Here is a 10,740-nt window from a genome sequence, read left to right on the forward strand (position 1 = left end):
CTACTACTAGTGTGTGTGATTTGATGTCTGCCTTGAGTTTTAGCAATATTTCTTTTACATAAGTGGGTGCTTTTATATTAGGGGCATAGATATTCAGGATTGAGACTTCATCCTGCTGAATCGTTCCTGTTATGAGTATAAAGTGTCCCTGTCGATCTCTTCTGATTGATTTTAGTTTGAAGTCAGTTTTGTTAGAAATTAGTATGGCCACACCTGCTTTTTTCTTAGGACCATTTGCTTGAAAAACCTTTTCCCAACCCTTTACTCTGAGTAGATGCCTGTCTTTGTGGTTGAGATGAGTTTTTTGCAAACAGCAGACTGTTGGATCCTGTTTTCGTATCCAATCTCTTAGCCTGTGCCTTTTTATTGGTGAATTGAGACCATTAATATTAAGTGATATTAATGACCAGTGGTTGTTAACTCCGGTTATTCTTACTGCTTTTGGTAGAAGAGTTTGTGTGTCTCCCTTCTTTGAGTTGTGCTGTTGAAGGGTTGCTAGATGCCTGGGTTATTGTAGGCAGTGTTGGCAATGTTGGATTCCTTGGGTTGTGATTTTCCTTCTATTACTTTCTGTAGGGCTGGATTTGTGGCAACGTATTGTTTAAATTTGTTCTTATCCTGGAATGTCTTGTTTTCTCCATTGATAGTGAACGATAGCTTGGCTGGGTATAGTAGTTTGGGTTTGCATCCATGGTCTCTTAGTTTCTGTAGTACCTCTATCCAGGACCTTCTGGCTTTCATGGTTTCCATAGAGAAGTCAGGTGTAAGTCTGATCGGTTTACCTTTATAAGTTACTTGGCCTTTTTCCTTTGCAGCTCTTAATATTCTTTCTTTAATCTGTATATTTTGTGTTTTGATTATTATATGGCGAGGGGACGTTTTTTTTTGATCCAGTCTGTTTGGTGTTCTGTATGCTTCTTGAATATTCAAAGGAATATCTTTCTTTATGTTGGGGAAGTTTTCTTCCATAATTTTGTTAAAAATGTTTTCTGGACCTTTGAGCTGTGCCTCTTCTCCTTCTTCTATCCCTATTATTCTTAGGTTTGGTCTTTTTATTGTGTCCCATATTTCCTGAATGTTTTGTGATGAGAATTTGTTGGTTTTGGTGTTTTCTTTGATCAGTCCGTTTATTTTCTCTATATTGTCTTCAGAATCTGAGATTCTTTCTTCTATCTCTTGTATTCTATTGATTATGCTTGTTTCTGTAGTCTCTGCTCGTTGACCTATATTTGCCATATCCAGCTGGTCCTCAGTTTGTGTTTTCTTCCTTGCTTCCATTTCAGTTTTCAATTCTTGGACTGTTTCCATTACCTGTTTGATCGTTTTTTCTTGGCTTCCCAGGGTATCATTTACGTATTTACTCATTTCTTCAAACTTTGTGTTATACTTCTCATCCATTTCTATGAGGGCGTTTTTTACATGTTGTTTAAGGGACTCTATTGCTTTCAAAAAGTCAGTTTTTTCCTCTTCTCCTGTGATAGGGTGTTCAAGTCCTTGTGTTGTAAGATCATTGGGTTCTGGTGTTTTCATGTTGTTTTTCAGATTGTTGGGTGAATTCTTGCCTTGGCGTCTGCCCATCTCCTCTTACCGATGCTATCTATTGGGTTTGATTTAATTGTAGCGGGGCAATCTGTTCTCAGTGCAGGCTTCACTGTTTCTTGCCCGCACTATCCTGTATCCAGTGCCTCCGCCACCCGGGCCTGCCTGCCGGTGCCTCCGCCGCCCGGAACTGTCTGTGCGCGGGTGCTTCCGCCGCCTAGGCCTGCCTGCCGGGCCTGACTGCCGGTGCCTCCGCCACCCGGGCCTGCCTGCACACCGGTGCCTCTGCCGCCAGGACTTGCCTGTGTGCTGGTGCCTCCGCTGCCCGGGCCTGCCTGTGCGCCGTTGCTTCCGCCGCCTAGGCCTGCCTGCCGGTGCCTCCGCCGGCCGGAACTGTCTGTGCGCCGGTGCTTCCGCCGCCTAGGCCTGCCTGCCGGTGCCTCCGCCACCTGGGCCTGCCTGCGCGCCGGTGCTTCCGCCGCCTAGGCCTGCCTGCCGGTGCCTCCGCCACCTGGGCCTGCCTGCGCGCTGGTGCTTCCGCCGCCTAGGCCTGCCTGCCGGGCCTGACTGCCGGTGCCTCCGCCACCCGGGCCTGCCTGCACGCCGGTGCCTCTGCCGCCCGGACTTGCCTGCGTGCTGGTGCCTCCGCCGCCCGGGCCTGCCTGCGCGCCGGTGCTTCCGCCGCCTAGGCCTGCCTGCCGGTGCCTCCGCCACCCGGAACTGTCTGTGCGCCGGTGCTTCTGCTGCCTAGGCCTGCCTGCCAGGCCTGACTGACGGTGTCTCCGCCACCCGGGCCTGCCTGCACGCCGGTGCCTCTGCCGCCCGGACTTGCCTGCGTGTTGGTGCCTCCGCTGCCCGGGCCTGCCTGCGCGCCGGTGCTTCCGCCGCCTAGGCCTGCCTCGTGATATTATTTCTGAGTATAAAGCTAGCCATGCGGGCGCCAGGGACGCAGCCCGCAGCTCCTGTTACTACAAGGGGGCACTGTCGTTTCTCTTTCCAGAGTTTTTGGAGGAGAATCCTCTCTACATAGAGAAATATTCTAAAGCAACATGGAGGAGAACGTACTTAGTCACTCATGTGGTTATTTTTTCTCTATTTCTCTGTGTTCACATTCTCTCACAAAAATTTAAAGACCGTTTATGGGGTCACCCTACAGTGATGTTGAGTCTGAGTCTTATTAGGGACCATGACCTGTCAAATGAAAGGACTTGTAACCATTTATTTTGATGAGATGTAGCTCAGATGTTTCTCTTTTAGAACACTCTCTCGTAGATAATAACATTTTATGATGCACAAATCAGGCTCCTAAAAGGCTGACCTGTCCCCAGGCTGCTTAGGTTACAGCGACAGAGTCACGTCCATCTAGCTAAGTGCAAATCTACATTCCTGTTAAATATCTCCAGCCCACAGCACCTGACACTATTTGGGGTTAATCAGCTGCTCAGCTGATCTTTAGTGAGTATCATTTAGAGAGATACTCAACTCCATCACTGTACCAGCTTCCTGATGGGCACCAAGCCAAGCATAGCACACTCCTTATCCTTGCTCCTGTCTGGACGCTCAGCTTCTGTGCTCTTTGAAGCAGGGTTTCAGACTAGACAACTCCAGCTGGGAGCTTCATGTCCTGGAGTCTACACAACTAATAAACAATTTCTTCTTTGAAGTTGTAGAAAGGATGATTTAAGACCTCTACATATGCCTTTTAGATAACAACCTGCCTTTCAATCAAATAATAGAAGATTATCTTAAAAACAAACCAGAGTGACTGAACCACTCATATCCTGGTCGAGTATAATGCTGAAAGCATTTGCTTTAAATGTGCTGAAAAACTAGAAACTGTTAAATGCTGACATTTTATAAATATACTAGTTTATTTTCCCTCTTGAATAATTATATTTTAGTCTCTGGAAACATCATTGTAATTATAACCATCTTCATATACCAAATTTTCAATGGAAATTGTCAAGTTTGAAATAGTTAATCCTTATTTATAGAATCTATACCAGAAAGCTTTAGAATGACTTCTTGTTATGCTTTTCTCAGCAAAAATTTAAAAGATGCAGTAACTATTTTTTAGTCAATGTTCATATTTAAGCTGTGATTATTTCTATTATTAGTTCAAATCTTAAATCTCTTTTATATTTCTGCTGTTTGTTTAAATTATGGTATATACTAAAGTAATCAGAAGTCTTGGGCCTCCAGGAAATATTTTGTCTGTTATTACCTTTTTCTTGTCTTGGTTGTTGCTTCTCTTTCTACTTTTTAAAAGTGAAAATAGAAACAGCAAATCAAGTGAACGTGTCTTCCATTGCTGTAATTGCTGTTTAAACAGCTTTCGCCCCTCTCTCCCTCCTCCCTCCCCCCTTCCACCCTTCCCTTCCCACTTTCCTCCCCACTCCCTCCTTCTATCTCTCCCTCTCTCCCTCCTTTCTTCCTTTCTTGCTTTCCTTCTTATTCCCTCCATCTCTCCCTTTGCCCCTCTCTCTTTTTGTTTGAATTCCTGCTCTATACATAATCAACTGGGCAAGATCCTTAATTAATTGATGAAAAGATTAATGGTGAGAAATACAACATAGAATAAAATGTGCTTCTGTGAAGACCTTTCTTGGTCTTCCATATGGTGTTCTTTATGTCCTCCTTTATCCCATGGAGGGCATTAGAAGAGGTTGAGTTAGGGGTTATATGGGGATCAAGTGCATGCTTGTATAAATGAGAATTCATAATAAGAATACAGCCATTTCCAGGATGCTAATGCTTTAAGCTCAGAGGAATGTCAAGGGCTTCTGCTGGTCCAAGTACAGATGTTGACAGTGTGTGCAGAAAGCATCAACTACAACTTCTTCTTCCTGGATACCTGACACTTGAGACTGCACCCCTGTAGAGAAACTGCACTGAAATTAGCTAACTCACTTTTTCTTTAGCTGTATATAATAGATGTGCTGAGTTTCCAGGATGCTGGTGCCTCTCTATCACAGAAGATGGCCCACCTAATCACCAGCTTTCTATTTATGTTTCTCTTGCTTCTGCATTCTCTTTCAGCCCAGTCAGACCAATCATAAAGCATGCATGCAGGTTGCAGCCGGGTTGATTAGCACTAGCTACAATTATTGGCTTCTAAGCCGTAAACTAGTGTTGTTTTATTTAATTTTAAGTACAAGATTTTGGAAAAAACTCCAAAGCAACAAATTCATTTATATTTGCTTTAGAGTTTAGGGTACAGGCAAATTTATCTGGCTTTTTTTCTTGTTCTGTCTCTTATTTTGTTTAAATAAACTTGCAATCAGAGAGACTTGCCAGACACGCTAAATGTTTCTCAAATACTGCTTTCAGGCTTGTGACCTGAATAGGTTCCTATGATAAAGAGACAGTCACTTGTGTGAGGTATGTATAAGAAAAGCACTGAATTGTGCTACTATGTGTTGGAGGAAGAGGAAAAATTTAATGCAGACAGCATTATTAACAGCATCTAACTTTGTGCCCTCCTTACATTTAGAAAGTGGATGCAGAAGAATGGCAATCATGAGACCAGTTTGGGCTGCATAGTGAGGCCTTGTATCAAACAACCAAACAAACAAGAAACCAAAACCAAACCAAATCAAAAATCCACAAAGACACAAGAATGAGCAGTAACAACAAAAACCATCCTAAGAAGCTTGTGGGACTCAATGAACAGACCATGCTATACTGTGGCAGGATGTGCTATACTACGCTTAAGAACAATATGCACACACTTACGGAAAAACAGTTTCGTCTGGTGATGGTCGATGTTGAGGGGTTGGTGGGAAGAAGATGGAAATGGGGGGAGGGACAAATTTCCATCTCTCTCTAGGCTTTGCAGAAGCATGTTTCTGCTGACAGTGGGTCTCAAGTACCCTCAGTTAGCCAAGTACCTTTCATTAAATACACACCAGGATACTGGAGACATTGGACATTTGGTGAGTGAACCTCAGTACTTCTCATTGTTTCCATAAAACCATTGTTTTTATAACCCCCAAATATTTTCATTGAACAAAGGCATATCAAAATTTCATGGGAATTTTCTATTCATTTTAACTTTTTGAGTTGTCTTTAAGAAAAAGAATACAAAATTTACAATATAAAATTATGTACAAAGCAACATTTATTTGTTTACAATGATTAAAGAGGATACGTCGCAAAAACAAAAAGCTGACAATTATCACAAACATCATAGAATTAGAAAAGTAATGCAGTGTTTACACTAATTGCCTGGCTTGTTTCTCTAATGTCCTTGCTTCTTTTGTTACTGTTGCCTGCACAATCTGTGATTTAGTATACGGCATGTTTTCTTTCTAATTTTCCATGAAGAGAATGAACAATTCATCTTCTAGAGTAACGGAATGAAATTTGTCTTTCATAATCAAGAAGTGGTATATACGCAACACGCAACTGACATTCTTATTCTTAGCTGTCACACAGACTTGTGTGGTACCAATGCAGGTCGTGATGACTTCTGTATCGCACACATAGTTGGCTCAAAAGTGAGAAAGTGTTGAATGGGATTGTGATTGTTTTTTCTTCATCACGTATTCCTAGCAGGAAGGAATGTCTGTTTGATGCATGTTCAGGTGTCAATCCTCTTACATGTGGTGATTAAAGGGGAGCCTCTGGGCTTGTTGCCCACAGGGAAGGAAGTGAACCAGGGGGAGGATGGGTGGAAAGGGACAGAGGTTTCAATGTGCACCTGTCCAAATTTCACTCAAAGAAGAGCATATGTTTACGTGCACATTCTTCTGAGACCCCCTCCTGCAATTTGGGATGATCTTTTGTTTAATCAATGAATGCTGAGACGTGTTTTATTAGCTTCTCTCTGCCCTCAGAATTTACCCTTTTCTCCTAAAGGTGTGATCTTTCTCCCCTTAAAGACCTTCATAGTGTATTCTTACACCTGCTTCCAGAAGTAGCTATTTTGCTCGACCCTATTTAAAATACTCCAGTGTATGAATATCATGCTACAATGATGTGTACTCAGTGAGTATACTCATGTCTATTTGCCCCTCCCCCCACACATATAAAGGAACAGAATGAGATATATATTTCCCTGCTTGATATATATTCCACAATTATCTTCAGAAAAGATTAAAAGCAGAGATATAGGAATCATTGTTTTATCACACTCTCTAAAATGAAGTTAACAGTATCTATCATGTAGGTTCCCACGCAATTCTAGCTCATCTGTTAATTAAGGTCACTGTTGTCTTGCTGCACTGAGATTTATCATTTGGGATCATAGTATATATTCTAAGGAAATCTTTCAGTCTTCAGAAAAACAATTATAGTTTTTCTTATAGGCATTTTACTCAGCATTATTCAGAAATTCTGGTTATTGTTTTATTACTTCTGTAAAAGCATTCCTTGTTTCTTAATTTTTTTCTGCATACTGCACTCATTGCTGGTATGCAGAGAAGCTATTTTTATACTTCTTTTTAAATTGTAGATCATAATACTTGTTCAGTTAAGGTAGAAATTCTTGAAAAGAGCAGGTTTTCATTTACTAAAGTTTAAGCCGATGCCTTTTGAGATTAAATTATTCTTTAATCTCCTTATATGATAAATTAAATTAACATAGTTCTTTATATTAAGTCATCATTACATTTGTGAATACATTCTTCTTTGTCCTAGTGTTTATTCCTTTAATATTCTTCTGGATCTTCTCTTTAAATGTATTCTAGGAAGAGATGTTTTGGGGTGTACGAAAACAAGGACCAATAAACAACTCTCCTAAACTAGGGTATGGGTGAGAAAAATTAACTCATATGTTTCCAATGTAGAGTAAGTAGACATCAGGCAGATGTTATACAGCTGTATTTCCTAAGAGGCTTAAGTTTTGTACAAAACAAGTGTGAACCCACTTAAAATGCATGTGTGTGTGTGTGTATGTATTTAAGCTTATATGTGAACATGTCTGTGAGTGAATGGGTAATTTGTTTGTCTCTTTGCCTGTTTGTATGTGTGTTATGTGGATATATGCTTGGAAAAATCTTTACTGGAGTTGTAGCAATATAGTTTCCCAATGTGAATTGAAACTACTAGCTTATTATTATTATTGTTATTATTATAAATGACACTGCAGATCCTTTGATAAAATTACATCTGTTCAATACAAAAAGTTCCTAATATTTCAACTCCGAAACAACCATTTTTAGCTGTAATTGAACATCATTTTGGACATCTCACGTATGGTCGTAGCAACAAATAAAAATATATGAGTAGGGAGGCTTTAAACTACCTTCATTTCATGTGGCTTTTAACTCACTTTCCTTCTGCATTTAAGAATAATAAAGCAAATGGATTGTCCAGCATTTTAAAGTGGTACTATGTCACAGGTGCTCTGCCAGGCTCCAGTATATTATTTCAAAGCCACGGTAGCACAGACAGCCCTGGTGAAATTCAGTGGGTCGTAAAACAAACAAAAAGATAGGAGCATGAGAAGGGGATTTGTAGGAAAGAGGTAGATGTTGACTTGTGAGAAGGAGGTGAGGGAGGATAGGGATAAGAGTGCTCAGAATACATCATTTACCTGCATGAAGTTGTCAGAGAACTAGGTATATTAAATCTCTGCTCTGGACCAGCCTACTGGGCCTTTCAGGTGTTTTCTTATTTTTTTCATCAAATCACTGTGGGAGAGGGGGCAGTAAGATAGTAAGAGCCAGAGGAACAGGGGATTTTCTGTGAGTCTGGGTCTTCTCAGGATTTCAGAAGCTACACCCATAAAGTATCACCAACAGGACTGCCTAAACGTGAGCTGAACAAGCACAGCGCCAACAGGCATGCCAAAGTGGACTGGGGAAAGTAGAAGAGGCCTTAACCCTACACAAAGAACTCCAGGCAACCCAGGAATGCTGAGTGGGAGAAACTGTCTTTGCCAGGAAAGAGCATGCTAATTAATTGGTTATTTGGTATAAAATGACCTGCCTTGAAAAGACACATATAAGTAATACTATATGGACCTAGCAGGTTTGTTTAAATATTCAGGAATGCACATGTGTGTGCATATGCATATATGTATGTAACAACAATTAATGACAAAAGATGCCATGACTTTGAAAGAGAGCAAAGAGAGTAAATGGGAGAGTTTGGAGGAAGGAGAGAGAAAGGAGCAATGATGTGATTAAAATGTCAAAAATAAAATCAATTAAAAACAGAAAAAGCAAGAGTAGGGTTCTGCATTGTTTTGCTAAAATGCCAGAACCATGTGTCTAAACAGACTGTGTGGTCTAAACAACAGGTCACTTTCTCAGGGTTCTGGAAGGTAGTAGTTCAATGTCAAGGTTGGGCAGTGGTTACTTCTTCGAGGTCCCTGCCTCTGACCTGCAGGTGAATGCCTTCTTATGTCCAAGCAGAGTGGCCTGTTGTTCCATCTGTGTTCTAATCTCTCTGCTTACAAGGACAGTGGTCCACTCTAATGGCCCCATTTTACTTTAACTACTTCTCTTCTGAAAAATGAACATTTTTGTTAATTATTTGAGAGTATATTTAATGAATGTTGATCATCTTCCCTGTAACTCTTCCCTGAACTTCTCTCGAATCCATCCCCATGTCCTTAATTCCAGCTGAGTGATCTCTCTCTCTTTTTTAAAAGTTAGTAGCCTGTTGGCTCCAATTTGTGTTGGCCATATTATTCTGGACATGGGGTCATCCACTGAAGCGAGGGTGACCAACCAGAAGTTACATCCTTAAAGAAAACTGACTCTCCCTTTCCCAGTGCTACATCATCAGAGACCTCATCTTCAAACGCAGTCTACTATATATTCAGGCCGAAGACTTTAGTATATAAGCTTTTGTTAGTGCACAGTTTAGCCCATAACAAGTTTTAAAAAGTGATAGCTGTTATGTTTTATTGTATTTCTGAGTTTTCTTTAACACATCAAAGTCAAGTTGATCTAGCATCCTGTGTTTCTTGTCACATTAATGGGGACATTGCTATAGCTTTCTCAAATGCTAAATGAGCATTTTCTAGTTCACTGACTACAACCTGTGTTGGCTGCTTGCAGGCCCATCTCCTCACTGTAGGCAGCAGGGTTTGCAGCTCCAGCCTTAGAGTTTTCTTGATATTTATTTGCTCATGGCACTAGATGCTGTGCAAGCCATTGCATTATATCTACCTTAGCCATTGCTTGCTGGACTTGATTTATTTGGAATTGCTTTTCCTAGGAAGGTCTCCTGTATTCTGCTCTACATTCTCCTAGATTCTTTCATATTCCACGACACCAGAGTGCTGTTTCCTGTTGGGTCTGGCCATTACATTTTGAAGACTTTCTTTTTCCAACTTGAGACACTATAGAGACTGCAACACTGGTTTCTGGAAAATTGTGCTGCAGTGGAGAAACTCCTGATTTTAATTCCCTCTTTTATTCCATTCACTTTTCTGTTTGAAAAAAAAAAAAAAACCCTGTTGTCCTTGAATCTTGATATCCTAACCAGGACGTGTGCAATGCTGACTCCCCTGGGTCCTGAGAGAAGACCTGCCCTCCAAGCTGTATTTCTCTCTAATTTCAGGGAGTTTCCTTTGTAAGATTTCTGACTATTTCTGGTCTTAATCTTTTGGTGCCATGAATACAAAGACACACAGTTTCTATCAGTTGTATTAGCTTTGCCCTCTACCAACTTCTTCTGAAGTGCTTTCTGACATTAACTTTATCTTGAACCTTTTCTCTGTCCCATTAATAGACTTTCAGTGTGTCTTTTTCCTTCGACTTCCAATTTATCAAACAGACAAGGAGCTGTTCTAAGGGTGCCGTTAGACTCACAATCATTCTCTGCTCTCGGCCTCTTGGCAACTGTTGTTTCTTGTGCTTTTTTTCATTCTTCTTCATATCCCTATATAATGTCTTGCACACTCTGAGGCAAGAATAGGGACTGTTCTTTGAAGTACATTTTCTCTTCACCTAGAACTGTGTTTTCTTGTATGTGATGATACTTGCCCCTCTCAGTGTTTCTGTCTCTCCACCTTATATATCAGTTATTTTCCTCAATTCTGCAAAAAAATACCTGACCTAAGGAATGTAAGGAAGTTGGGTTTACTTGGGTTGACAGTTGTCAGGGAAGTCATAGCAGTGGGACCATGAGGCATCTGGTCACATTAAGTCATGGACTTAGTGTACTAGCTCTGGTATTCTCTGTGCATGCTTCTAGCATAGAGAGTTTGCTACCGCTCACAGCTTTCTGGTTCTCTTCATCTAT

This window comes from Chionomys nivalis, chromosome 4, assembly GCF_950005125.1.
Source record: "Chionomys nivalis chromosome 4, mChiNiv1.1, whole genome shotgun sequence".
NCBI lineage: Eukaryota > Metazoa > Chordata > Mammalia > Rodentia > Cricetidae > Chionomys > Chionomys nivalis.